Raw genomic sequence first — 23,080 nt, 5'->3', positions numbered from 1 at the left:
AAAATATTGGGAAGCATCAGACTAATTGAAACCTGACCATTCATTGGCATCAGTGCTCACCAGGTGAACATGGGTTGTTTTCCATTGCTTCTCATACCTGGATGAAACATGTGCCTTTCTCCTGGAACTTAAACTTTGGTTTAATGAAAGAAGAGTGAGAACTCAGTGTAGGTGAATGAGTTTTGGTCAGTGAAGGGAAGCCACAATCATTTTATGCACAGGTAGATCTCTTGGATGTTGTTGTTGAGATCTTCCATGTAAAAAGGCAATGTTTGAGGGTTTTTTGGAAAACCCCTCTTCTAGGAGGAATCTTATGTAGCTCTTCATGCTACTGAACTGTGCTTGTCAAATGGGGTGCAGAGGCTGCCTGGGGGGGTGTGATGCTTCCCAGCTCAGCCTCAGACTGGTGTGTTTGCAGCAATGGCTGGCTGTTTCTTTCCACTTGTTTCTCTTCTCCAAGGCTGGATGTAGCCCTTGCTTTCGCCATTAACAGCATGAGAGCAGAAGGGCCAGGCTGTAGCAGCCTCCTGCCGGAGCGATGCCTGTGGGCTCGGATGTGGCTGCCTGGAGGGAGGAGAGCAAGAGAGCAAGAGTGGGAGTGCAAATCCAAGGTGGTTGTATGTGAGATTATGTCTAGAGGCTTTTAAGGAGTACCTCTTGGGGTTTTTCTGGGGAGGGATGAAATCCTCAGACAGGAATGCTAGCAAGTTAGGGAGCCCCAGCCCTGCGGGTTGTCCCAGCACACATGGGGCGAAAAAGCGTGGTGGAAAAGCCTCAGCAACTGCTGCCAAACGACTGGGAAGATGCAGCCCACGATGTCTGTTGTGTCTGAGATCTCTGTAAAGTCTCTCGCGTTCTTCCTCAAGTTTAGTTTTCCAGTGGAGGCTGTCGCAGTAATGAGAATGTCTCCCATCTGCTCCTCACATGGCTTGGCACATTTAGCTAGAATATATATATTTTTATTATGGGGTTAGCCAGTGGTAACCATGACAATTAGACTTATCACACAGCATTTTTTTCCCTCCTTGAGTTGGTTTGAAATGCTGACAATTAAATAGATACAGTACACTTTAGAGATCCATCAGTCTCTCTGTTGTCTTGACAACCAGAGTATATTTAGAAATGTAACAAGTACATGGAGTTCAATTGCACTTTTGCTAAAACATAGTTTTGTAGCTTGAGAGTTTAATCTGTTGTTTGTAGATCCAGGTGCTTATTTGAGCTGTGCCTGACTTTCTCTTTGGTCTCTCTGGGAAGCTCCTACGTAGCAGCGGGGAGACTTGGCTGGTGGAAAGAAGGTCCTTGTCAGGCACGGAGCCCGTTGGAGAAGCTGTGCATGGCAGGGGCTTGGGCGAGGGGCTGGCAGCCCCTGCATACTTGAGTACTGACGGTCCTGTACCCTGGGTACTCGTGGTGCCCCCATACCCCCAGGTACTCATGTTTTGGCTATTGATTTGCAGTGCAAGAGGAACGTGTATGATTGTTGTCCCAGAGCTGCTGTTCTTGCAGTTCCAACTCAGCAAACAGTGCTGGGGAGCAGTAAACAGTGTGCCCAGGCATCCTCTCCCCTCTCGGCCTCCCAGACAAGCTGCTTTCACGGTTCAGTAGTGCTTTGGTATGGGAGGACTGTGCCACAGTGCACAATGATGGCAGACCATGATGGCTTGCCTCCTGCACCTGAGCTACCTGAGCTTTGGTTGCAACTGGGAGCTGCTTTCTGCCATTCAAGGAATAGTGGAAACTCTTTCTCCATATCCCTTCTTCTATTTTGTCTTTGATTTGCTGGGGGTGTGTTTGTTTGATTTTAGCAAAATACTATTACTAAAAAAATTATTTTTTTTTGGTCCCTTTCCATTTGACTGAGAAAATTGAGCTCATCCTCTCCTCATTGAGCTGGAGAAGCAGCACGTGGGCTAGATGTCTGGAGCTATGGATTTTTAAAGCTGCATGCAGGGCTGGAAAAGCAGATGGGAATATGATGTTGTGCACCTTGGGGGGCTGTAAATGCCCCTGTCTCCCACCACCCCTGTGCACACACTGATGGTGGGGGTGTGTTGTGTGGCTGTGCTACTCTGCTCTTTCCCTTTCGAGCCAGTGGAGAGCTGTGGTTGGTGCAGGCACATGTGACTGGGGAGCATGGTTTGGGTGTCACAGCTGTACCTGTAAGTGTGGCGATGTGCCAGCCTAGAAGAGCATCTGGGACGTGTGGCTCCCATCCGGCAGCCCGACGGTTGCGAGACGTGGGTTGGCACCATGGTGTCCTTGTTATGCTCTTAGCACAGGACCCAGCAGTGCTTAATGCTCTGGCTTGCAAAGCTGTTTGTGAAGCGAGACACACCCAAACATGAGGATCACAGAGTATTTTCCTGCCTTGAGTGATAAATGAGTGAATTAAAAGCAGTCAAGGGAACAGCGCAAATGTTCCCCACCACTTCTCTATCTGGCTGAACCAGGTTGTGATGCTGGTCAGGACTGCCCTTTCCAAAGGCTTGTAGGTGGATGAGCCGCTAAAAAGGGCTTCTTTCCAGCAAGGTGTTGGTGGCCCTTCCTAATAGGCACCTGAACCCTGGGCAGGGCCTGGGATGCTTGTGGATTTTCTGCAAAATGTCAGGCAAGACTCTTCTACCTCTCCATGTCTGAGGGTTGGCTTGTAACTGATGCTTGTCAGTATAATTTGGGCAGGACAACTGAAAAAAAGCAAACAAATCAAGACCCTCCATCAACAAAGCTGTGGCAATACAACAATCTGAACATGAGCTCAGTTACAGTGGATAGGGTGGCCCTTTTGCCCAAGGGAACCAGTTCATTTGGTGAGATGGTTTAAAGACGACAACCGTGGGTCCATGGTGTGGATGTAGTGGTGACCAGTAGCATCCACCCTTGGGCGGAGAGCTGTAAAACAGGTCGTAGCATTGCTCTCCTACAGGGGAACATGGTCAGCATGAGCTTGTTGCTGGGATGCTTTATTACAGGGGGGTGAGGGAGGGCTCAAGGGAGAGGAGCCTGACCTGAGATCAGCTGTTACGGCCAGTGAAGGCCAATGAAATACATCTGAACTTCATGGGGTATGTGTTGTCTTGTCTGTCCACTATATCTGAAATACAATTTAATATTTCATACCTGTAGTGTGAACTTAGTACCTCATCCCTGTGTTTCTTTTTGATTCTGTATATGTCAAATAACATGGGTAATTTTATCAGTGTGTGCACAGCTCAGTTTCATTTCTTTGTTTTCTTTGCTCCCTCCTTTTTATGAATTTCCCAATGAAAAGCCAAAAACATAGTTGTATATCCACTCCAGCTTTGTTTGTAAACTGTTAACATGCCTTTTTCAAGTATTTAATAGCTGTTGGGGTTTATTAAGATAATCCTTAAAATACAACCACCAAACCCCAAAGATGCTAACGAGTCTTCAAGAGTGCTTTAAACAAGTTGTCCAAATCACTCTGACAAAGATAATGGCCTTCTAATAGAAGATATTTAGCTGGAGGTAGGATGAGCTGTAATGTTTATGGGTCTCTAGATCTGTAACCAGACAAAATCAGAATAACTCCTTCGATTTCAGTGGAGCTGTATCTGTTTATTACAACTGAGGCTTAGACAGCACTTTAGATGCAAATTGCAACCTCTCTGAAGTTAAGTGGGGTTTTGATTTAATTCCTGGAAGCAGTAATGTCAGCAAAGAAGCAAAGAGATGGGACCCATATACCCCGAAGTCTGTAACTTTGAGTTGCTCTCCTTCTCTCGCTGTCAAGAGGAGATTCCCTTGATTGGGGCTAGTAATTAAAACGCAGTTTCTCTTAAGCATCTCCCGCAGGCAGGCAGAGAGAGTGGAAGTGCAGCCTATGCAGATTATATATATATGTAAATGTATATCTACAGACTTTGCAGAAAATGCCTGTAGTTATGTTCTCTCTGACTGCTCATGATTGGGCTTTTGACCCAGAGCTTGTGCTTTCCAGCCCCAAACATGCAAAGGTGCTACTGCTGAATTATCAGGCCATGATGCAGACAGGACTGGGACCTCCTTTCCTTCAATGTGCTTGTGTCTGTGCAGTGCTTGTGAGACATGGACCACCACTCATCATCCCCGCTGTGTGTGGCATAAGTGATTTACCATGCATTCATTTCTGGTCACATAAGGGGCATTAGTTTAAAGCAGGCTTGAGGCGTAGGTTAGCATTAGCTATTTGAAGTCTTCAGCCTGCAAGCAACATCAAACAGGGAGCAGAAAATGTATCAGGCACAGAAAAATCTCTGGGATTTGTTTCCTCTTTAAAAAAATAACAATAATAATAAATTCCAAACTGTTCGCATATGCTGTCTCCTCTGTGGTCAGGACACCTGTCTGCCTCTTCGCTGTTACTTGATATGGGCTTACAGTGCTTGCAAAAATGTTAACATGAATTTTTTGTCATGGCAAATATGAAAGGAATATCTAGTGTCTGTGTCAGCAGGTTCTCAGCAGATTTCTCTGTGCCTCTTGTGCTTCAGTGTGCATATCAAACAACTGCTGCAGGTTTCCTCCCCTGTGCTCCCCTTCCTCCACTGCGGACCAGGAGGGCAAAGCTGCTGCCCTGCCAGACCTGGTTCTCCTGAGCAAAGCTGATGGTGGGGCTGATGGTTTTCAGCCTGGTTTCCTTAAAAAAAAAACAATGTATGTGACTGGCTAGATTTGTCTCTTCTCCCTCTCTTCAATGACTTTTAACTCCTTGGCTAATTGCAGCCACATTTGTTAAGAGATAATTAGCTCTTGGGAAGATGGGGGTGAGGATGCAGTTAGGAGGAGCGGGAGTGACCTGGGGTAGCCAGGAGCTTGGTGGGCTGGGAGGGCTGGGGCAGGTGAGGGTAGACTGGACCTTTCACTAATCATCTCTAGTATTTTCTAAACTTGCTTATTTCTTCTCCAAGACTGAGATGAAAGGAAATAGAAAACACCAGAGTAAGCTCAGATATCAATAAGCTGGAGGTATGAAAGGCTGCTGGTTGAAAGCAGCTTGTGGTAACTGAGAAAACCTGTGTTTTCTTTTTAGCAGGGCATCTTTGGAGGCACTCAGAATGTAACCAGGGTTGGAGGTGGAGGTAGGGTTTAGGTTGTCCCACCCTGCTGCTTGTTGTTTCCACAATTGGTGTGCGTTTAATGCGTCCCATCTCAGCTTTAGTTGTTCTTGGTGCTCGCATGGCAAAGCCAACACTGTGGGAGTGACTCACTGGCAGCCTCAGCAGCAGAGGAAGCTCAGGGAGATGAGGCCCTTTAAGCATGAGGGGTAGAAAGATGTCTGGTTAGGCTTTGAAAGAGACCTTGTTACCTGCAGCCCTTACGTCGGTTCCTTTCACCAGCTCTACAGTGATTTAAAACAAGTAGCTTCTCTCCCAAATAAACCTCAATTACTCTGATGCTTGCTCAGATGTAATCTTTCCTGCCAATGTGTGAAAAACACTTATGGGTCAAAACAGAGACAGGCTGACACGTGAGTTGTATCAGAGAGGAAAACTATGGAAAGAGAGGAAAGCTATGGTCTGCATCGTACAAGAGGGCAGCTGGCATTACAGGCCCTTTTGGGGCGGCTTTCTTGGTGAGGTGTCACAGGCAGCTTGATTTACTTTCTGCTTTTGCGATGAACAAAATGTTGATTCTGACCTTTCTGTTTGCACCAACAGAGATCCATTGGAAGAGCCTGTTTGTACGTCTGTCTGGGTGCCTGACGGTGTTGCCTTCCTTCCAGGTGAGGAGTGTATCAGGTCCAGGAACTTCTGCCAACTGCTGAGTTTGGAGAGAGTGGGAAGACCATGGGATCATGTTCAGTCATTCAGCAAATGATGGGCATTTTTCCAAAGCCAGACTGACTCAGGGGGCTTGAGGTGGTTTTCCTATTTCTGGGTCCAAGTCTGGAAGCAGCAAACATGCGGGACCTCCTGGGAATGGGAGTGTTGCATGGGAATGTTTGTGTGGTCCCATGCAGACCTGTGCTTGTCCTGTGGGGTGTATTACTTCCACTTATTTTTGAATGATACTTTCCTGCTTGTGGACCTGAACTTGCTCCCTGTCCATAGCATGGCTCTCTGCAGCCTGGATACGGTCCCAGCTGATGAGGGAGACCTGATTGTATTGCTAGCTTTAATCTAACGATGCTTCAGTGGACAAAAGCAGAAAAAGCATATAAGCCTATTAAGAATAACCTGAATAGAAATATATGTGAGGAGCGGGTTCACAGAAACACAGAATGGTTTGGGTTGGAAGGGACCTTTAAAGGTCATCTAGTCCCACCCCCCTGCCATGGGCAGGGACATATTCCACTAGATCAGATTGCTCAAAGCCCCATCCAACCTGATCTTGAACACTTGCAGGAATGGGGCATCCGCAACCTCTCTGGGCAACCTGTTCCATTGTCTCACCACCCTCATCATAAAAGCTTCCTTCCTTGTATCCAATGTTAATTAATCTTTAGAATTACCAGTTCCATTAAATTCACTAGAGATCCTTAGCTGTGACTTAAGTATCAGCTTGATAAACTACCCCAGAGTCTCGTAGGAGTTTCTTGCAAAGTTATGTGTATGACGTGAATTGGGCTTTGCGCCCATCCATGATATGATGATTAATTGCAGCAAGGGCGAGCCTTCAGGTAAGATTGCAAAAAAGGATCAGTGTCAGGGCAGTAGGTCTGTCGTCAACCGTCTCTCAGTTGTGCCATCCCAGGAGGCTTTAAAATAGGTGCTAGAGGTGCTACAAAGTCATGGCAACTGGGGGAAGAAAGCAGCGAGAAGCCCCACTGAGAAGCAGATAATGAATGAACAGGGATAGCTGGTAGCTGGTCTATAGCTGCTCAAGGCTATGGAGTTCTCCAGGAGGAGACATGCCTTAGGAGGGCCAGATGGCTCTGGGCAGTCTTCGCTGCAGTGATGTTTACCTGAGCCCAGTGGCAGCACCAGAAGGCCATGCATGGTCTGCGTTGTGAGCCAGTGTTGGTCCAGAGCAACCCATTGCTGTGCGGGAGGGTGCGTGCTGGGTTTTGTTTTTCCGCTATCCTGATGGTTTTGACCAGTGGAGTTCTTTGTTTGTCTTCATGTTACCTGACTTACATACATCTCAAGACATCTGTATGGCATGCTGAAATCGGGAATGCTTCTTGTTTACCCTGTTGTGTCACTGAATATAATTGCACTTTCATTCCACTGTTTCAATACACAATGCACATCCCTCCTTCTTTTGCCCTCTTCTTGGGTTTGTGTTTTTTTTTTTTTTGTCTTGTAAATTATGGCTAGCTGGAGATGAGATGTCAGCATCCTGTTTACTGCAAACAGTTGGGGAGATTAATAAATGTTGAAAGACAGAGATGGACAAGGGATTAATAAGTAGAGGACAGGAGATTAATAGCAAGAGAGTAGAATTTTGTTCAAGGCCTGGTCTTCCCAGTTGCTGGCTTATGGAAGATTAATGGCAGCTCTTCTGTTAGTCTCACTCTTTCTGTGGCAGCTTTCCTGGCTAAGTCTAATAAACTGTCCCAATGGGTTGCTGTAAATAAGAAATTTAGGAAGAAGCCTATCCTTATAGACTGTTAGCTAATGAGACAGCATTAGATTTGCTTTCTATTTAAAGCTTAAGCAACAGCATCAATATATGTGAATGGTGAAGTCAAATGTTCAGGTGCTTACAACTCCTCTCAGGACAAAAACGTATCATAAAAATGTATCTTACCAAGCAAGCTGTCTCCGACAAATTGTTTTTACTCTGTGCACTGTGCAAGAGATTGATTTATCTTCACTTGACTGTTTTTTTTTCCAGCTTTGTTTCTGTGGAAAATTGGGCTCTTGACCTATTCCATCTGGCCTCATTAGGCTTTGTGTGAGATTAGATCATTGCAAGGAAACACTAACTTTGCAAAGAGCATTCCCAGTTAAGTTTGCTGGAGAACTGTAGAACATGGGACTGCATCACAGAAAGTCTTTATTCTGGTGGAAAGGTGCAGGTTGTTCTGGGTGTCCGATATAGAAGGTCAGCCTTAGACTCCTACCTTAAGGCTGAAACTGCCAAGTCAAGCACTGCAATAGTCCTTTGGCATCTGCCCGTGTGTATTTTCATAGTCTTCACAAAGATGATCCCAAGCGTTCCGTGCATAGGGTGATAGCAATATACAGGTATGTGCATGGCCATTTTGGGAAGGAAACAGCTGTGTTCCCATGACAGTGAACGTGATGAAGTCAGGGCTAACATCAGAATTGCATGCAGTAATAGCTGAATTCCTTTTCCGTGGAAGAAAGACTATGCACTGCTTGAGTGTCCCTGTAACAAAGCTCTTCCCCTCATCTGCTCTTGCATGCAGTGCCCTTGGCTTTTCAGAAGTTAATTGATTTGTCCATATTATGATTCTCTCTTTAATTTTATTTGTGTAAAGAGGAACATGCGTTAATCTTTCTCCAGAGAAATGTTTCACACTGCTGCTCTTTGAACGTTGGCCCCGGGTCTGCCGCATTTCTTAATGAGTCTCTAACTAAAGAGCTACGGTTCCCACATGCTCCAGCCTTGACACATGCATACTTGTACACCCACGTGCCTGCTCCCAGTTGAACCGAGCAGCCTGCCCGCTCTTCTCACACCGTTGATGCTGTGGGATTTGCATTAGCAAGACAGCACCTCCCTGGGAAACCGTACATGAGGGAGGGGGCTTTATACCTGCAGGTATAGATAGATTTGGCATCAAATGACCTGCCTGGTGAATTGGAAAGGCTGTAACCTCTTTATCACACTGTCCCCTGACCCCAGCCTTGTTTAATGTGCTTCTCCTGCAGCCCAGATTCCTGTGGGCTGCCTTACCCGCAGTGAGGACCCGAGCTAACATTGAACATGGAGCCGAACACCCAACACTGAATTACTGTCTGGTATGCCACTGGCTGCCAGATCTTTGATAACTTGTTTTTAATGAAGATTCCTCCTGTAATTCCTAGAATATCTTAGAGTGCAAAAAAATGAGCTGTGTGTGTATTTTGCTGTGGGCTGAATTTTTCCTGCTCTTCACAGCTCCCTCCGTGAACAGAGAGGAAAGGGAGGGGGAAGCAGCTGACTGCTTGCTTTGTTGTTGTTTTTCTACTTGACTTCTGTGAAATATGGGGCGATCAATCTTTTGCAACTAACAAAATGTTTTTGTTTCTCTTTGCAAAAGCATATGGGAACTGCAGGAAAAGCATATGGGTGTTTTTAGGAAAACATATTGGTGAATGGACAAATTATAGTGGTCCCAATATGTTTTGGATGTCTGGCTAGACCACTACTACTACCACACTTGCTGGCATGCAAACCCATCCACAAGATTTCCAGCATGAGAGGGGTGTGTAGCTGCTCCTAGGGAAACGCAGGCTGTGTTAGATCAGACCCCTGTTAAAACAGCATTGTGATCAGTCTTCGGTGTGCGTGACTGCCTCACCATGTCCCAGACCAGGCTTCAGGCTCGCGTTTATTGCAGCGTATCCATTCTCTCAGTAGATTGAGCCCAGAGCTCCACTTGCAGCTGGCTACAAGTAATGGTAATGGTAACCGTTTTTCTTTCTAAAGCCCTTGACTGCAGTCCTAATAACACCTGAGCATCTTGCAAACAGGCTGGGCAGCCTCTGGTTTCCCTCTGCTCTTCTGTCAGGTTTTTCTGTGTTAGCTGCAGCTATTATTTTTAATTTCTCTGTCATGCGGGCTGCTTTCAAGGAAATGCAAAGCATTTGCATTATTGCTTCTAGGCCCAGTTGTATTTGCCTTGATACCAGTGATCCAGGGAAGGGACACACCAATGGGGGGAAACTTGGTGGGGAGTGGTAAGGGGATTAAGTGGCATTGGTTGGTGGGTCGGTTCTGGTGGCTCACAGCATCCCTACAGTTTGAGTTGTCCTGCTGTGGATCCCCATGCAAAGAGAAGTCCTCAATAGCTCCATCTGGGTATCCCTTCCCGCTCGCCCTGCCAGTGAGGGAATGCTGCCTGTCCTGCCTCTGCCTGCAGTGGGCACGGCTGTGCTGGGTTGCAGGCGTGGTAGCAGCTCTCTGCCCGTGTATGGGTTTCAGCATGTCCTAGGGGACTGGCTGAGATCTCCTTGTGCAGGTGTGCATGGGGAGAGACACCTCCTGTCATAAGAGCTCACGGTCTAAATAGACAAAGCAGGGCCACTGAGAAGGTTGTAATGGTCTCTGAGTGTCGGGAAGATTGGCAATACCTGAACTCGGGGTAGTTTCATGAGCAGCTTTAACCAGTCTGAGTTCGTACTCTTGCTAGAAGAGGTGGTCCTGCTGTCCGTGTGTCCCTGACCCTCATTTCTGTTATACAGTCACTTTTATCCTTTACAGGTGCGAGTGGTGAGGCAGAGGAGGGGGCAAAACATGTGGCTAGTGACTGAGGGGATAAGCAAGATGCACACTTGGACAGTCATTTGGATGTCACATTGCTTATCTTGGTTATGAATCAGATATTCTGAGTGGTAATTCTGCACCTTTTAGTGTTCTTCCTCTTATGCCAACTTCGGGATGATTTGCTACTGAGTAATTTTACATTATTTAATGTAGCCACTTTCCTTATAGCTCTTTTGTTCCGTGAGACAATTCCCTATTTTATTATGCAAACAGTACATTAAGATCCTTGTGGGCCAAAGTTCCCAGCAGTGCTTGAGATGACGGCAAAGAAGTAGGTTATTTCAGAAATAATGATTCTCTCCTCTAGAAGCTTTCTTGGAGTTCTGCTTTAACTGCTTTTGATATTATACATGCTTTTAAAAAAAAAAACCCACAGTACTTCCTAAATGTTATAGAGCTCAAAAAATACACTGTATGCCTTGTCACAATATTTAATACAGAGTGCTATTTACAGTAATGAATCAAAATGTCAGTTTTTAAAATACTAACTGTCAGAATGTTCCTACTTTGCAGAAAACTTTGATATGACAGTTTGTTAATCATATGACTATTACATCAAATGTGTCTCAGAGTACTTTTGCTCAACAAAGTCTTTTTTTATTCCTCACCCCTCCCTTTTTGCTGTTAATTCTGGTAGAGTTGTTTGACTGAATGCCCTTTGGTTAGAGGTCAGAAGAATCCAGAGCTGAATGCTTTTGCATATTGACAGATGGAATGTACCAGCGCCTGTGTTCACACTGATTGTGGTCACCTAGTCTTAGGTGCAGCCTGGTTTGGATCACCTTTACCTTGTGTCCCCAGTGTTTGCTCCAAGCCTGCTGTGTGCAGGGGCTCAAGCAGCAGCGCCGGTGGAAATGAGCCCTGACCGAGCAGCGCTGATGCTTCCAGGTATAACTCCGCATTTGGGGCAGCTGAGGTAAAACCGTTTCTTGAGTAATAAAAAGCTGGCTTGTACAGTAACATTTCTAATCCCTATAGCTTTAGCATGAAGGGACAAGTAAAATAACGATCTTAAGGCTGCCTGTGCATCCTCATGTGAGCTGAAGGGAAGGGTTGGTGTTGCTTCTGGAGGAGGAGGCAGGGGACTGAGGATGCCAAGGCCCTCTCCCCAGTGGCTTTGGCTACTCTGGACTCAGGTCAAGGAGTGTGCATGTGTCCTGTGCTCGCCTCTGTGAATTTAGACCAGGGTACTTCCCTTTTTTGTTCTTTTGTTTACTTATCTGCAAAATGGGAGTAATTAATTCCTGTTAGTTAATTCACAAGTCTCCTTAAAACGGATTACTCAAACAACTTGTGCTTCTTGATGAAGGTGAGGAGTGTATGTACATAACTGTGCTTTAGAAAACATCCTCTGGAAGGAAAGGGTTTGGCATGCTGATATGAAGACTGGAGTCTCAGGTGTAACAGAGCCATGTACCTCTGCCCAAAATGATTTTGTGCCACTTTGCCTGGGGCTTCAGATGGATTCCCACTGCTTAATAAAACTCGCAGAGTTACCGTTATGTAGGTCTCACAAGTGCAATATTTCTGATTTGGAGTTGGCCCAGCATGGCTATGGGAATAAGAGGAGTCTAAACAGGCACAAGCTGTGTACAGCAGTCCAGAAAAGGGGAGTGTGGGCAGTGCAAGACAGTAAATCTTAGAATCATAAAATCATAGAATAGTTTGGGTGGGAAGAGACCTTCAAAGATCATCTAGTCCAAACCCCCTGGTTGCTCAAAGCCCCATCCAGCCTGACCTTGAACACTTCCAATGATGGGGCATCCACCGCTTCTCTGGGCAACCTGTTGCAGTGTCTCACTGTAAAATAAGTTGTTCCTTAGGTGAAATCAGATGGTCTTCTTGGCTGTGGGTCTTTCTTGGGGCACGATTAACTTGGCGTTTCAGCTGGGGTCTGTAAATAACAACTCCAACTCTTCCACTAACATTATTGAAGGAGAGAACTTGTTTTCAGGGGTGTAATCCCATATTTAAGTGCACTTTTGAGCAGCATGTTCGCCAGCTCTTGTTTGTGGAAGGCACAGGTAAGGGAGCTAAACATGTCTGAAGTTTGGTACACTGAGGCCCATGGGGTCTTACTGGCAGAAAGAGATTTGGGAAGGTGGAGGCATTGCTGTAGCACCTCTCACAGTAATACCCTGCTGATAGAGGAGGTGAGGAAAAAACAGAGGGGAAATGAAGGGGGGAAGGAGGTGGCTGGTGGGTGAGGTGATGATGGAACGAGAGGCTCTGCTGGTGGTGGTGCCTGGTATGGACCACCAGGAAGCCTGAGAGAAGCTGTCCAGTGGAGCCAGTCCCAAAAAGGCTCTTACACAAACACAGCCAGTGGCAAAGGGGCTGCCAGCAGCGAGGGCAAGGCAAATGTGAAGGTGCCACTTCTCAAACCATGTCTTTGTCACCTCCATCAAGTGAGTGCTGCTCCTTGCTGCGTTCCCTCATCCCATGGAGGAAAATTGATTATTATTCAATTTTCATTTTAGACAAACCACATTGTTAGTGTGATGATATTTCTTTTATTATCATTACTGCAATGGATGGAAAAGGAGCTCTAACAGATGTATGATTAGCAGGGCATGAAATTAAAAATGTTTGTATACAAGGAAAAGGTTGTTTACTACCAAATTCCTCGTTTGAAAATTAAGCGATACTAAGATTGGCTGTGCGATTCTGCAGCAGGCTTGCAGCCCTCTCTCTCTCCCAGCACTGTCAGCTGAAAAGTAACAATATTTTAAATGCTACCTTTATTAAAAAAAGTAATAACACAACTGAAAGGTCAGTACCTGCCTTTGGAGGCAGATTATCTAAAGAGCTTGGTCTCCCACTCTGGCACTGATGGTGTCAATTCAAGGAAATATTTTGAGTGATGCTTAAGCCCCATTGATTAGGGCAAATGGAACATTTTTCTATTAAAACTCTTGGGTGGAAAATAAGGTTCTGATTGAATAATTCTGAGTATGGGTATGTACATGGGTGAAAAGTATTTGTTGTCAAAATGCTGAAAAATTCAGTTTTGGAGCCACCGCTGTGGAGGGGTGCAGGCTGGTATGCGGTACCCCGTCCTTTCCCCCTCATTGTGCGTCAGTCTTGTAGCCAAACCATATCTCCTCAGTCCATGCAGCCTGGGAGTCCCCAGTGCACAGGGATGGTTGTGCCTCCTGGGGTGTGTAGTCTAGTGGGAACTTCAGAAACTGGAAACCATCCTTCCACGCCTGCAAATGCTGTCAGCGCTGGGATGGTAGTTTTGCATGGGAATGCTTTCAGGCTCTGGTAGAAAGCCATCAGCATTTAGATTTTTCTCTTAAAAGTGGTGTGGGTGTTTTTTCTCCCATAGAAAATATATGTTCTCTTCTTTTTCTTCCACAGTAATTAAATTTTTAGTTTGAGAAAATGATCCGTTGTCTTATGAGCTCTGTGATGCACATTTCTCAGGTACAGCTGCTTCTTCCTGATTTCCTTTGAAAATCTGGTAATGAATTTTGAAACGCTTTGTCTGTGTTGTGCTGTTGAGATAAACCTGGTCCTACCAAGGGCTGAACGTTTCCCAGGTACTTTGAGTTTCTGACCTATCTTGTTCTGTTCATTTTGTTCTCCAAAAACTTTGTAGCCAAGTTCAAGGCTGATGCAAATTCAAGTCTGTAGGGCTACTCGTGTAAAGTTTCACCTGGGTGAGTGTTCGCAGGACCCACAACCTGAGGCATCATCATGATGGATTCTGCCCACTGAGCCTGGATGGCACTGAGCAGAAAATAGGAAGAGGGCTAAAAGATTGTTCCTGCGCTCTGGGAACAATTGAGACAGAAAATTGCTTCTAGGATTTCTTCACTTTTCCGCGGAGGGTAATCAGCCCGTGTAATTCTCTGCCACAGGAAATACTGCCTGAATCTGTTACCCAAAGACAGCAAGCAAAGTTTAGATAGCAGCCTGAATACCAAAGGTGCTGCACAGCAGGGACTGTCCCTTACTCCATTTGGGGTTTTTTTTGGTGTAGTGGCTGCTGTATATGTCACAGTGAGGCAACCGATGTAACAGCTAATTGGCTATTGGCTTGGATACTCGGTGTGTTCCTGGTACACAGTTGGACTGATCTCTAGAATTCCGTGCCCTGAACAAGGAGACAAGTGTGTATGCTGAGATTGTAAATAGAGTTTTGCGTAGCGTGGTGCTCAGGTTATAAGCCTGAGATTGAGGGGGAGGTCAGAGCAGTTCCAGTGAGATGATAGGTGTCCGGTAACTTTGGTCCTGCTCTTGTCTCATTTTTTGTCTTTGCCTTCTAAACATAGGCAAATCACTATTTTTGCAGCTTTATTTGTTCGTCTGGAGGATGGGTCAGCAATTGGGCTGCTTGCAGGGGTTTGTGTTAAGTTTCAAATAAGGCCTTTCAGTCACATGTTTTACTGTAACTTTTAGGGGAAATTATTTAAATTTTTTACTTGAGTGAGAATAGTTGTGGCCATATCACTGTGTGAGCGTTATACCTGCTGGGCACCGAAATTTCCATTAGCAGGTCATACTGGGCCAAAGGATCTTGAGCCACTAGAAGAGAAAATAATAAAACGGAATGAAGTTGGTGTTTGGTTGTGGGCTCTGGATGTCATTGTTCCTGGCTGTTCGTCTGGCTAATGTTTGCTTTTGTGTAGTATTTGTGTGTGTCAGTGCCTCTGTGCACATGGGGAAAAGGAGGACAAATATCACTGGGGTGGATTAGCATTAAAAAATAGTTAACTGATCAAAGCCATAATGCTTGTCCAAGTCAATTCTTCAGAGGAATAGCTTTGAATTTCCCAAGCAGCCGCAGGCCATAAAAGCGAAGCACTATCATTTAGAGATGCAAAAAAAAATCCCTTTCTGTTGGAGTGTTGGACCTATTTGCTCCTTTTAGGAGGGCGTTCAAAATGTTTTCTTAATTTTCTTCTGAACAGCTCACTGCTATCCTTCATGAGCCTTCACCAGCTGAGATAGCTCTGCTCCCCCTCAGTTTTAACCCTCCACTGAAATCTGTATATCTGTACTTTGCAATTTGGATGCCTTTCAGCTCTGTGCACTTCGCAGTGGGATAGCCCTTACAGAGCACTTTTTGTCTCCTAGCTGGAGAGAAGGGGCTAAATGTTGTCCCCAGTGGCTGGAGGTGGCAGGGAAGGGAGGGTACAGATGAAGAGTGATGCTGAGAAAGAGTTCCTACGTGGCCTGAAGGAATGGCAGGGAAGCCCTGTTCCCTAATGCCTTGTTCTGTGTTCTCATCTGTCCTGCCCCAGCAAGAGCACCAGCCTGTAGAGTAGGTGGGGCAAAGTGGGATGGAATTTCATTTTACTTACACGGAGGAAAGAGAACAGGTTGTTCAACTGCTCAGAGAAAGTTATTGAAGGCTAATACTGAAGGTTAGGCAACCAGCCTTTGGGAATTGGGCACATAAATTTGCTTTATGCTTATGAAAGTTTCTTTTTTGCAGTGTTTTGCTTTGTTCCTTCTTCCTAAGAGTGAAGTGCAGTTGTAGTGTCCATACACAGAATATTTGGATAGCACTGTCATGAATAGGAATAAAAACTATGCTGGGGTGGCTCAGAACTTGACAAGATTTAAAAAAAAAAAAAAAGAAAAAAAAAACCTCTCAGAAGACGTGAAGTTTTGTAGCTGGAAGTGCCTGTCGCCCTGCAAGGAACTCAGCTGTCCTTTTCAGTTCCAGTCTTCTCTTATTTAATCTATTTTACTGCTTAATACCTACTGTCTTTTTAGTACTGTTTAATTGTATGGCCACTCCTCCCTTCCCCCCCAAAAAAAAAAAAACAAAACAAAAAAAAAACCCCAGAAAGCCACACATTTTTCTGTGCTTGTAAATGCTCAGCTTTAGGGCTCCCAGGGAGAGGTGTTAATAGCCATGTCCTGGGTGACTTTTAAGCAGAGAATTCCAATTTTGTTTCCCTTCTGAAACTTGGAGTCTCATTCTGCAGATAACCCAAGTTTTAATATAGCTACACTTAGTGTGTGTGTGTATATATAATTTTTTTTTTCTGGTGAGTTAATGAAAGTCCTAAGTAGATTCTTCTAGAAACTGAGGTCATCTTTGTAACAGGTGGACAACGGATGGAGGGCAAAGCTGTGACTGAGGGATGTGGCTGTAGCTTTTGGAAAGGGATTGGATCCTTGCACAGGTGTGGGCATGACATTCGTGTATGCCCTGTATACATATCCTGTGCTGGGTTTCTGTGGTAAAGCAGAAATCGCTTACCCACATAGCATTTGCTAGGGTGAAGTCATCAGTGTTCAGTTATTAAAGCAGTATAGAGGTGCATCCATATACAGGATAGCACAAAGTAAATGCGAAGCTCATCCTTCTCCTCAGAGATTGTACTTTGGCCTCTTGTATAGGCCATATCCTACCCTCGGATAGGAGCAGTGCTTAGCTATTGATAATATAGGCAGAAATTGAATCTAAAGCCTAGGGCCTTTCTGCACAGGGAGAATATTGCGAAACAAAGCCAGGGTGTGAATTTAAAGTGCAATAGCTATTCCGAGTGTACTTCTCATGTGGGCAGTCTTATTCTGCTCTGAGAGGGCCTTTGTGCAGTTCTGCTTCTTCTATTGCCAAACGTACTCTCAGTGCAGAAAGAGGAATGCCCACACAGGGAGTGAATAGCTTTTCCAGACTATTTCACCATGCTGAGGAGTCCCAGGAGATGCATATGGTTTCATGTCCCCATGAATGTTGCAGGAGCTTACCCTTCAGCCCTCTCTTCCACGAGAGCTTTCACGTGGGGAGACACCATTTGTGATGGGCAGTTGGTGGAGTTGTGTCTTCTGGACCCTGCTAGGTAATGTGTGCATCATTCATTTGCCTGAAATTATGGGGCTGACCTCAGGGATCCCTGAGATCTTGTGCTTCTCTAGATGTTGCTGGTATTGCAGTTTGGCGTTCTCCATCAGTACCATTGCCTCTTGTGGTGTGTCCTAGCTGCTGAAGAGAGCTACTGTGAGATCATGTCTGTGTTCGTGTGTTATTCCTTTTCATATGAAATTGTCAAGCAAACCTGTGCACTGGGTATTATTGTTATCTGAATATTGTTGAAGAGGAGAAAAAATCCCATCTGTTCTACAAAGAAGCAGTGTAAAAAGCAGGCTCTATGACTAAATAAAATCACATCTGTTTAGCAGAACCATCAAATGGGGAGCAGAGGGGCCTAATGTGAGTCACATGTTGAAACCACAAGTATGAGTGAGATGAGCTGCAAAAGAGAGAGCCTGGAAGTGTTGATCCATGTGAACAACTGTTGGTTTCTCTTATCCTTTCCCTCCACCAGTTTCCTGAGCAAATCATGTAGAATCAGAAAACAACAGGGATGTGTACATGTGTATGCATAGACATGTGCATATGTTTGTATTTCTTGCATGGTTAAATAACCTTTCTATATAATCTTGAGCCATTAGATCATAACTTCAGTTGGAAGGGTGATGGACTGTAGAGAAGGCTGCAGAGGAGGACCGGCAGAGCCGGCATGAAGAGAGCAGGTGAAGGTGTTGCCTGGTGGCGTTGCTTCACAAAAAATGGCACTGAGGTAGCTTGCTTTAAAAAGGGAATTTCCTGGGAGGTTGTTCCTCGGGATGATGTCTCCAGCAGTGTCATCTCAAGGAACCTGATGGGCACAACATAGAAACTTCAAGGGGTAGGTTATGCCATCATGTGCTCGAGCTAGTTTCAAAATAGGTATCTGCGTTCCAGTCCTAACAGACTGCATCTTTCCATGGATCAATTTAATTTGTTGCTTAGGTTTTCCCCTTAGTGTTTTAAGTCCTTTAGAAACAAAGGGCAGCTCAAGTTTCTGTATTGGTTGCGTTTGCAGTTTATTTTTTTCTGTGCCAAGAACATATCAATACAGTTTCAAAATGTAGTATTTTTATGACTTCAGGCACCAGTTTCTAACTTAAAAACAAGCAAGCTTTGGGAATGTACATGCAACTCAGGTGCCTCAGTTAACATTATTTGGCTGGTCTCCATAGCCCCTTAGAGAGTCCATGCAGAGGAGCAAGCATCTCCTCTCCCGCAGGATCTCATGAAAAGAAACATGCAATAATTTCAGTCTCAAAGGTGGTTTGTTGTTGCTGTCTTGCCTTTTGTCCTAGATATTTTGCAGTAAACGAGGCCAAACTTGCGGGAACAAAGAGTGATGGTAGATAGGCTGTTAGACCTGATTTGCAGATTCTGATCTCCTACAGTTCAGTCTGCTTTCTTTAGCTGACAGAGAGCTGAGCTCATATAGCTCAACTGGGATGTGAGCTCTGCAGGAGTGTGCTGGAGGTAATGAAGCACTTAAGGGACTGGTGGAGTTGAAGGTCCCCATGGAATGATTAAGGTGTTGGCAACTGTGTTACTTTGAAAGGAGAAATACATGCGTTAACCAGCAAAGGCATGCTGAAATGCCTTGCAGACAGTTGTGTGTGGGAACATGCTTTGCCTTAGACTTGTGAGATAGTGGTAGCATCTATTGGAGGGGATTTGATTAACTGAGCTGTGTGTGCACTCACCAGCTGCGTGGCCCAGCTGCCCTAGAGTAGTTCAAAAGCAGAACACAAGTGGTTGCTGGCAGTGGCTAAAACACAATGGTGTATTACTATCTCCAGGTACATTAAAAGCTTGGGTCTTCCTTCCCTCAAAGTTCCCTCTGCTCATGACTAATTTCCTCTTTTCCACTCCCCCTTCCTCCCCCCCCCCCCCCCCCTTCTTAGAAGGTGCAGTGAAGGTGGATGAGCACTGTAATGTTTTCCTGGAGACTGTCAGATTTGAGCTGTTTCACATCTAGGGAACAGTTGTGGGCAGTCTAGTATGGAAACTCTTGTGTCACAACAAAACTTCATACTGATTTCTGGGAAGGGGAACAAATGATTAATTTGGGTGGTCAAAAACAGAAGATACTAATGTGATAGTGGTGGAGCAATTCAGGTCAGCTTTTTAATATGATGAGCTTGTTTAGTAAAATTGCAAGGCCAGTGTGGATGCCTGGCTGAGTTAACTTCATTGCTGGCACTGTGGTTTGTACCAGCTGAGGAATTACCTCCGAGAGTTTTGAGTATCACTGTTCTTGAATGAACGGACACTAAGCTGAAAGGGGACACCAACAGTTTCCTAGGCTGGTGCTTAGTGGTTTTATGAGTTTCGAAGAAGAATTGAAAATCAAATCTCAAGCATTTGTCATCAGTCACAAGTTTCTGTTCAGAGCAGAACTAATGCCCTACAGTTACCAAAACAGAACTTTATCTTGATGTGCTCCAGAGTGGCATGGCATGCTTGCCTTTGCTCTTAATATTCTTCTTCACCCATTTCCTTGTGCTTCCAGAACACCACTCTTTGAACAGCCATCTTCTCAATGAACTCTGTGTTGTGTTTATTGCAAATGGCATAGGTGTAGCCGACATCACGTTATGGCTTACCCTCCTATCCATGTGGCCATGGACATTCTGGAGCTCCTCCAGCTTAGGGACCATCTCAAAATATGCCTTTTATTCTCTTTTATTCCTTGACAAAAGGACCTGGAGTCGGCAGTGGACACCAGGTCAAATGTGAGCCCAATGTGTGCTACCATTACCAATAAAGCAAACCACATATGGGGTTGCTTCTTTAGAAGCCCAGACAGCAGACTGAGAAGAGTTATTGTTCACCTTTACTCCCTGCTGGCAAGGCTGTTAATTGGTCTTGAGTCCTCCAGTGGAGGTGGGATGTTGAAGAGCTGGACAGGGTCCAGAGGAGGGCTACTGGGGCAGTGAAGGACCTAGAGCACATGACCTACAAGAAGAGGCCGAGGGAGCTTTGCATCATCTGGTGGAGAGGAGGCAAGGGAGTGATCCAGCAGCAGCCTATGACTACTGCCAGGGGAATTGCAATGATGGCAGAGCCAAATGGTTCTGTCCACATGGCAAAATAAAATGCCACGGACATGCATAGTTGATTGGGAGATTCAGCTGGAGAGCTGGAAAAACATTTTCAATGGGAAAGTAGTGAAATGCTTGAACAAGTCACCAGATAGCAGGGGATTCTCCATTTTGGAGGTTTTAAGAGACAAAGCCCCAGCAAGTCCTATGTCTCATGTTGGTGATAGTCCAGTCTCCTGCTAAAAGCAGGACTGGGTAACCTTGCAGAGATGCTTTTTCTTTCCTGACAGTACTGCAGGCTTTCAGCTTCTTAAAGAAGGAAGCACTTAAATCTTTATTTTTGCTTTGTGTTTCAAAAGGGAGACAAGAATACATTGGGATGCTCATGTCTTGATGATGTTAAATCACCTGTTGTTGGGAAACTCAGAGACGAGGTCTTTTTTCTCACTGTTAATACGAAGGGATCTGTGTACTTCCCTTCCTACAGTTTTCGTGTACTCCAATATCTTGCTTCCATTAGCGATCTTTACACAGCATCAGTTCCCAGCCATCTGGCAGCAATCACTCTTCTGCATGTTAGGGTATAGGATTTTTCCATAGGAAAAAGGCTAATTCCCGTGATTATTTGCAAGGTGCCATGGGCTAAGCTGCCAAAAATGAGGCACAGGTTGGTGCAGTGCTCCAGAAGGAGGAGAAATCGTCCAGCGATTTGGCATACTTGAGGTTGTGACTTCTAGAACAGCTTGGGATCTGGGGGAGGAAAAGTGGATCAAGTGGGAGGAAAAGAATTGAGGATTAAAGGTTTTAATCCTGGACACAGTTCCTGCCCATTAATTGATTTAATTGCTTGCTTTTTAGTCATTACAGTTTCAAAGTCTGATTCATACTGCCAGCTCTTTGAGGTGTCACAAGAAGGTTATAGTGGCATTGGCCCTTGAGTGGAGCCCATCCTGTGCCCGTATTCTGGGCTGCAGCTCCTTTTCCTTTCACAGAAATCCTTTCAATGGCTTGGAGTTCGCACTGCCAGTTGCAGATCTGTTTTCTTTCAGGGATGGTGGCAGCTGACTTTCTGCTGCAACCACAGCTGTTTCAGAAGAGTAGTGCAGGGAACCCACCATAAATAAAAACCCCCACCTCCACCCATGCTAGCCTTGCTGGATAGGACCTCAAGCTCTGCACTGCTTCCTTGTTCACTCTGCCTCAGTTTCCCACTCTCTACTGAGTTCAGATCCTTGCTGTTTCTCCCCAGACTGAGACATATACACACAGCGCTCTGCAAAGCTAATACAATTATCTACATGTCAGTATGCTGCCATGGTCCTATTTGGTCCCACTGGGGTCTTTGTTGGTATCTCACTGCTGAGCTGAGTGTTAGTTCTGCACGGTTCGTTCTTGTTTACAGCCAGCATCAGCATCCAAATAGCCTGGGCTTGCTCTAACAATTTTAACCTTGCCATCTCTTGTTGTCCATATTTCTTTTCTCTTATGGGGGACTGTCTTGATAAGCCTGATTCCAGTATGTCTCCACTGTTTGAGAAGTCCGGTCCCTTAACCATTTTATTTGATGAGTAAGCTCTAAGTTGCTTGGCAGTGCCTTTCTGAAGGAGGAAGCCGAGTACTGAGCTGTACTATAGGCAAGACAAAGAATATGGGAATAGAAGGAATAAAGGCAGCTTTTTTTTGGCAGAGGGATCTTGAAAATAAATTGTGCACAGGAAAACAGTATTTGTGTAAGGGAGCTCATAGTCTGAGACTCCCAAAATAAACTTCCTGCATCATTCTGCTTGTTCTTTTGCTATCCCTATTAATATATTTCCTCTCTCATTTTATACACAAAGTTCTGAAACATCCACCTCAAACTTTTCATTGTGGTACAGCAACACCTTCACAAACTTGTAGGTCAGGTTATCAGGAAGAGAAGCTTTAAGAATTGGAAGAAATTTGTCTGGCTCAGAGCTACCTCCTGGCTCAACTCTTAAGGCTCAACCACAAATTTTGCTGTATTTGAGTAAGCATTTTGGGCAGGCCACCAGGTCTACCTCCTCCATTGCAATTGCCCTGGGGTTTGTTGTGACCACAAGTGGCTGAGGCCTTGGATTAACATTTTATCCAATATGATTATGTTTGGAGCTGCTGAGGGTTGTCTCATACCACAGAAGTCAAGAATCAGCCTGCTCTCTGGTGAAATTGTAATGTGGTCATTAGAGTTGTATTAGATTAGATAGATCTATCTCCAGGGAGCCAGTAGTATCTCTTTGTTTCAATGCACATGGGCCAGTCAAGTTCAATTTATTGGGATTTTAAAGCCTAGTTTGTCATCCAACAAGAGGATGTGACATGGCTGTAAAAGGAAGATCTCCTTCATCAGCTTTTATGTGCGTGTTTTGCAGCAGCAGTCAAATTCAAATAGCCTGCACCTAATCCCAAAACTACTAATGCAGTTATACTCAGAAAGAAAAGGGTTTTATGTTTAGTTTGCCCTTCTACCTTTTCCACTACTGAAGCTGATATGAGAGAAATGGGCTGAGAAACTTAAGGAAGGGTAACTTCTTGGTTGATACCAAAATTGTCCTAGAAGCAGCATTTCAATGAAGAATGAATGTGATATTGGGTTGGTATCTGATGAACTATATTCATGGTGATGTTAACCTGCAGCAAGTGTCGTTGTATGATATAGAATGTTCTTTACTGCCTTTACGATCTCAACTATGGAGTTGCTGTCTTCCTGTTATGTCTGAGTAATACTGTAGAAGTTGTAGTGACTTAGTACATAAAACAAAAGTCACATCCCAAACTGGTGTGGATCTGCTGGTAAATAATGCAGTGTGGATGCAGCCATGCT

General features: G+C 44.9%; 1 protein-coding gene across 10 annotated transcripts in view; it reads left to right on the top strand.

The window, feature by feature from the left end:
- LPP (LIM domain containing preferred translocation partner in lipoma) overlaps positions 1-23,080 on the top strand; it is a 341,524-nt gene that overhangs the window by 99,619 nt on the left and 218,825 nt on the right. For 7 of the 10 annotated variants that reach the window (XM_075098979.1, XM_075098982.1, XM_075098981.1 and 4 more), the window contains one exon: positions 5,661-5,725. The exons of the other annotated variants lie outside the window; for them this stretch is intronic. The gene's annotated coding sequence lies outside the window, so the exon portion shown is untranslated. The remainder of the gene's footprint in view (positions 1-5,660; positions 5,726-23,080) is intronic. 10 annotated transcript variants of the gene reach the window in all.

Source organism: Phalacrocorax aristotelis, chromosome 7 (assembly GCF_949628215.1).
Source record: "Phalacrocorax aristotelis chromosome 7, bGulAri2.1, whole genome shotgun sequence".
Taxonomy (NCBI): Eukaryota; Metazoa; Chordata; class Aves; order Suliformes; family Phalacrocoracidae; genus Phalacrocorax; species Phalacrocorax aristotelis.
The sequence above is the reverse complement of the archived record's forward strand: the minus strand, read 5'-3'. Positions and strand labels throughout refer to the sequence as shown.